Consider the following 6,996-nt stretch of genomic DNA (forward strand, 5'->3'; position numbering starts at 1 on the left):
TCACTTGGGCTTTGCTCTTTTCTGGAAGTGCCAGTCAGAAGTTGACATACTCATCATCAAGATAAATGGCATGTTGATTTAGGGCATTAATAATTTACTTAAAGCATTCTTTTTCCAGGGTGAAATTTTAGGTTTTACGTACTTCCAGACATCTCCACTGATGTTTGGATAAAGGTCACTTAGCAAGTTGTACAGAAACCCCCAAACCTTATTTGCCATCAACAATATGCTGGCCTAATTTTGTCTGTTTATCAGAAATGATAGAGCTCATTCAAGTTAGTTAGTATCCACCCACACACCAGGCTTGTTAGCACAGTCTATAAAATGTCTAAAGGTTCAGAAACCTAATGTTAACCTGTTCTATCCACCCCAGAACCTTATTTAGTGCCTGTGAGAGAACAATGTCCACTTGAAACACTCAGCTGTGTCTACGTTTTACTAATCTAACCCAAACTGTGTTCTTCAATGAAGGAAACTGGCACAATGCTTAGAAACAGCCCAGGAACTAAAATAAACTAGTAAACTAAAAGATGCTGAAGCACCAATGTCATTGTCCAGTCTCAGTGTGGATTGAGCGGATGCTGGTCAAGAAAGAAGCAACTGCCCACTTGGACAAGCCAAATGTCTTCTGGAGGCTTGTCTTTCATGGTCTGACGAGACAAACTGAACTATTTGGCCACCATAACAAGAATTAAAAAGTGTCGAAGGGAGAACTTAAGAACACTGTACCAACTGTCAAGCATGGTGGTGGCAGTATTATGCTGAGAGGTTTGTTTTGCTGCTCACCTCAAAGCTAGATGGTTGAAACGAAAATTTGGTGTTCCAGCATTAACATGATCCTAAACATATTACCACTGGTTTTGGAGCTGGCTTCGGAAAGCTCAGGACATTAGCTCTACTGGAAATATATGGACTATGTATAAAAGCCAGGCCACTGTCAGGAATCCAAACAATTCAAATAAAATCTAACATTTCTGATATGAAAAATTGTAAAATATCCAACCAGAATCACACCAGAAGCTTGTTTGTGGCTTTCTCTGCAACTTACTAATGAGCAGTTATCCAGGTATTTGTGGCGTTGTGTGTATTTGAGCCTGTATGAGTTGAGAATAATTCACAATAAACTCAAATTTGTGCACCTAGGTCTTTTTCATAAAAAAAATCACTAAGGTTGTTTGTTGTATAATGAAACCACCCTGGAAAACACGTAAGTAAAAATCCAGAATGATTGTTTAGAAACATCTGACTGTTTAGTGTATTCAGCGTCTCCTATCCTGTAAATGAAGCTCTCACATGAGGGTTGACCTGCAGGGTTCAGAGCACATCACAAGGTGGCAGCACACCCAGGACTAAACAGGACCCACCCCGATGCTATAAAAACAACTTAACTGGTGTCTGCGGGATAACAGCATTTACTTACCATTATTAATCTACAGGCTCAGATAAAAAGACCCAGGCTCCCTCATTAAATAATTAAATCCTGGGTTTCCAAGAAGAGGATTAAAGGTGTATTTTACATATCCTTTGAAAATAACCGGTTGAAACAAATGTGTGAAACCTGCATATGGGTAATGGAAGATTTAAGTTGCTGCAGGTGCATCTCTCCAAAGTGTTCACCCTGGTTAATAGGCTCCACTGTGAAAATCCTGGTACACTTATAAACAACATTGTTTCTGTTGTAAACCTCATATTTATGATGTCAGTGTTTTTCCAAAACCTGGAGGTGCAGAAATCAATTCTTCCATGATTCGATCTGACCACATAGATCAGGAAGGAGGTGGCTGAATTCTTTAAAGCTGTCTGCTTTCTGGCAACTTGGGGACTTTCTTTTTTTCCTGCCTCGTTGGAAGAATTGATCCCTGACTGTCTCTCTTCCCCTCCCCCCCCCCCCTGCCTCTCCTCCTTTCTCTCTCATGTTGTCCAGTTCAGAAGTCTGGTTGAATTTATTGTCTCGGTTTATGATCAGGCTGAGAGCAAAGTGCACTCTGCCTGTCTGGACAAACTCTTTGAGTACCAGAAAAGAAGGGAGTGGTCTGAGGGTTTATGCTACAACCTCGCTTTTAAAACCATTTTTTGGTCATCTAAATGTTAAGTTTGATTATACTAACAGGAGTGGCAGTTTACCTGCTGAGATTGTCATTAAATGTATGTATTTATCAGTGCCTTGTTACAGTTCCGGAGTCATTGGTAATATTGAATCTAATATGGATGTTTTTCTTCCATCTGTGAGGGTTTACTTGCGATCAACAGCCGCACCTCGCAGTGTAAAGCCATAAACTCACTAATCCTCTCCCACAGATCCCTGTTTGAAACATATAGGACCCTGACACGCAGATTGGTTTATTGATATTGATCTGGGCAAAGTGTCAAACCACTCAGCTCGTTGTTATTTGTGCAGGCAGAGAGAAAATCAGGGCTGACAACAGCAGAGTTTAAATCTCTTTATGTAAAATTATATTTGTTTCATGTATTTTGCGTTAAACCAACATGAAAACCTGTGGAGTCAAGAAGTTGTACATTCATGATCTGCTGTCCACTGTTTGAGGGCAATCTGACTCCATCATAAATGCTTTGCTTGCTCTATTTTCTGAATTATCTCCACCGGTTTACATTGAGCCCAACACATTTAATTCTGATTGAAACAACTTTTAGGGATTGCAACAAACCTTTTTTTTTTTTTTTTTTATTACTGTTCTAATAGCCCCACTACATATTCAGCTGATTTTGTCCTTTTAGTCCTACACCAACATGTGCTGTTCTTATCATCTGAGCACAATTGGAGACTGGAGCCACATTTACAGTGCAAATGTTATCATTCCGATGACACTTTAAACAGTCTTTATCAATATATAGTCATTCAAAGTTTATGAGCTTTGATAAAATGCCACTAACAAGCAGAGTCATTACAACGGTGCAACCTGCAGATGCAATTTGAAAATTAAATAATTCTCATTTTCCAAAGGAAGTGGAAAAGTTTTATTGAGGCAGAAACTCGGCAGGTATTCCAAATGCAGCAGGTTTGGGTTGAGAGGCATTGATTTCCCCTTAGGATGAGCAGCTTTAAAGGGCAAACTACAGTGTGAGTCTTGCAGAATCTTATCACTCGATTATCTTTAAAACTGTGGGTTATCATAATTGCTTACTTAATAATTCTATAAAACTGTGTTGCTGTAACCTTTGCCTGAACAGTAAAACTCTTGATGCTGAGATTGAAAAAACAAATCCTCATGAGGTTAGAATGTCTGCAACCTAATGATTGGACAATAATTACAGTGCAGATATTCACACCCCTTGAACTTTTTCAGAAATACATCGTGTCACAACCACACACTTTTTAATGTATTTTATTAGGATTTTATGTGACTGACCAACAAAAAGTAGCGATAGCATTTTAAAGATATGTATTCAGCCCCTTTTACTCTTATACCAGTAAATAATATCCAAACGCAACAAATTGCCTTCGGAAGACACCCAATTAGTAAATGGAGTCAATCTGTGAGTACTTTAGTCTAAGTATACATCCAGCTGTTCTGTGAAGACCTCAGAGGTTTGTTAGAGAACATCGATGAACAAACAGCATCATGAAGGCCAAGGAACACAGCAGACAGGTCAGCGATAATGTGTGAAGTTTAAAGCAGAGTTAGGTTACAAAACAACATTCCAGGCTTTGAACATCTCATGTGATAAATGTAATTACTGATAGTCATGGACTCTGTAATTCTGGTGTTTCTGGAAGAGTAGCAAGAAGAAAGTCATTGCTGAAATAAAACCATAAGAAATCCAAACGTGTAAGAAGATGCTCTGGTCAGAATACACTAAAATTGAACCTTTTGACCGAAATGTACATTATTCCCATGGCGAAACATGGTTGAGGCACCATCATGTTGTGGGAGAGCTTCTCTTCAGCAGGATCAGGAAACTTGGTCAGAGTTTATGGGATGATTGATTGATAAATCCAGGAAGAAAAAATTGAAACGTTTTGAAACCAAAAGGAAAGTTCACCTTCCATCAGGATAAAGACCTTGAACATACAGCCAGAGCTACAATAGAAAGGTCTAGATTAAAGCATTTTAATGTGTGAGATTGTCCATCAAAGTCCAGAACTAAATGCTATTGAGAATCTTTGGAAAGACTTTGCAACTGATGTTCACACATACTCTGAATCCAATCGGACTGACCTACAGCTATTTTGCAAAGAACAACAGGCAAACCTTGCAGTCTCTAGATGTCCAAACCTTTTGGAGTTAAACCCCTAGAGACTTGCAGCTGTAATTGCCTCCTGTCAAAGGATTGACTCATAGGATATGGATACAAATGCATGCCACACTTTCAGCACTAATATTTTGTTGTGCTTTGTGTTGGTCTATTTCATAGAATCCCAATAAAGTACATTGAAGTTTGTGGTTATAATGTGACAAAATATGACAGAGTTTAAACACTCTGAATACTTTTGGAAGGTACTATAAAATGTAACTAATGGTTAGTAAACTAAAATGTAGATTATTTTCAATAAAAGGCAAAGAAGCCACTATCAGTTTACCAAAGTAATGAGTAGCCTCTTCAAATAATGAACCAGTCGTCACACTGAGGCCCTCCTTAGATGTGATTAGGTTCACACCACTACAAGTTTGCTGAACAATGGCGAAGCCGTACTTAATCAGCACGTGCAAACCTCATCACATTCAGCTCTCGGCTAAGCAAACGCGGTGGTGTTGATGACGCCGTCCCCCTGCCTGGTCCCAGGTGAGGACTTCTTATCAGTATTCACAGCCGCCTGTCTGTGTGGTGAGGGTTCAACATTTTGTCATCCATGTGATCTTGGGTAGAAATGAGACCAGAAGCCAGACTTTTGCTGAATTCCCCTGTGTGATGTTTTCATGAGTGTTTTTCTTTCCCTGTTACTGGAAGAAAAAAGGGGTTTCTTCAGAGGCAGCAAATACTACAATGTGGCAGGTGCTCGGTCCTGCCTGCCGAGCCGAGCCATGAGCGGGCAGTAACCTTGGAGGGAGTAGACAGGAATGCAGCAGCCCTATCTGAGCTCAGGGAAATACTGACTGCACATACCTTTTTTTTTGCTCTGAGAGAAAAATCAATAATCCAGAGTCCATCAGTTTTTTTTCCACTACTTGGTGGGTTCCAACTATGTGAAACAGGCTTAGATTGACCCCCCTAGAAAGAAAAAGTTAATACCTAACTTCTTTATCTTTGTTTTACAGCCTGGGCTTGTACCTCCAGATCAATACATGATACACAAATAACTCAGGGCTCCATGTCCCAGACTGAGAGTGGTGACGAGGGCTTGAGAGTTAGTCCACTACACCCAACCTGGCGAGGGGGAGGGAGGTTTGCTTTTTGACGCCACAGTCTTCTGGTGGAGTCAGCATAAAACGCATGAGGCCTGATCATAAAGGAGTTAGTAGTTTGAAGGTTAAAGTAACTGGCGTGATGTTTTGAGGAAGTTTACAGAAAGCCTCTGGGGAAAAGAAGTTAATTAAATCTCTTCTAAAAGTCACACAAAGGTATTCCACTATAACCTTTTACACTACAAACACAAATTTCAATGTATTTTGTTGGGATTTCATTTGATAGACCAACTCAAAGTTGATGATGAAGTGGAAGGCAAATGATGCATGATGTACAGAATATTTTAGAAATATCCAGAAACTGAAATATTTGCCCATATTTCTTTGCACAACAACTAAAGTCAGATTGGATGGATCCCCAAATCATGATGCTTCCACCACCATGTTTGGCCACGGGGATAGTGTGTTCAGGGTTAAATGCAATGTTAGTTTTTTTTTTTTACCAAACATAGTGTTTTGCATCTAAGCCAAAAGGTTTAATTTTGGTCACATCTAACCAGAAAATCTTACACATATTTTCCATGTCTCCTACATGGCTTGTTATAAACTGCAGACCAGCTTTATTTTGCCTTTCTTTTAACAATCTTCTTGCCACTTCTCTATAAAGTCCAGATGTGTGCTGTTAATAGATTTTTCCTCCTGAGGTGGGTTTTTTGCAGCTCCTCCAGAGTTACCATGGGCCTCCTAGTTTGTTTCACTCATTAATGCTCTTAGTGGTTTAGGTGGACGCCCATGTCTTGGTAGGTTTGCACTTGTGGAGAATTATTTCAATTTTTGGATGACGGATGGAACAGCGCTCCATGAAATGGTTGAAACCTTGAATATTATTTTATAATCGTCTCTAACAAACTTCTTAGGCCTTCACAGAACAGCTGTTTTTATAGATTAAATTAAAAACAGGGGACCTATGAATACAACTGGTTGCACTGGACTTTATTTAGGAGTATCAGATTAAAGGAGACTCTGAATAAAAGTGCATACCACACTTTTCAGATTTTAATTTCTCATTTTTACACTCTACAGTTTTTTTCAATATTTCAGAAACAGGCACTATTTTGTGTTAGTTTATCACATTAAATCCTAAAAAACAATTTTGTTGTTGCAAGGTGACTAAATACCTTTAGCAAGGCGCTGTACATCTTTGTATTACTTCATACTCCTATAGAAACAGTTGGAATATCCTATAAACCTCTCTTGTAACTTGAAAGTTGATTATGCCTGTTAAAATGTCAAAGACCTCTACGTTTTATCATTTGTTTGTTTTTGCCATGTGTCTGAATCATTAAAAGAAATGTTTTCTTGGAATATTTTCAAGCTGCACTGGATGATTTGTTTTCCAGAAAACGTACTCAGTTAATATTAGCAGTACTGAAGGTTTCAGCATGCAGCCTGGGAACGGGCCATCTGCACCTTGATAGCAGAGCAACACTTTTTTTCTTCTGTTACTGGAATGGACAGCCGAAACCTGCCCGATGTTTACACCAAAGAGCAACATGCCTATGCTGGACAAGATAGTTGATCACTGTCGCTGTGCAGCACTTTGTCCTTGGAGACCTTGTATGAAATCAACAGAGAAGCTTCCAGATAGATAAAACCCTACATAGGTGGTTCAGAGGCCTGAAGCAGGTTCGAG

Source organism: Girardinichthys multiradiatus, chromosome 6 (assembly GCF_021462225.1).
Source record: "Girardinichthys multiradiatus isolate DD_20200921_A chromosome 6, DD_fGirMul_XY1, whole genome shotgun sequence".
In the NCBI taxonomy this organism is placed as follows: Eukaryota; Metazoa; Chordata; class Actinopteri; order Cyprinodontiformes; family Goodeidae; genus Girardinichthys; species Girardinichthys multiradiatus.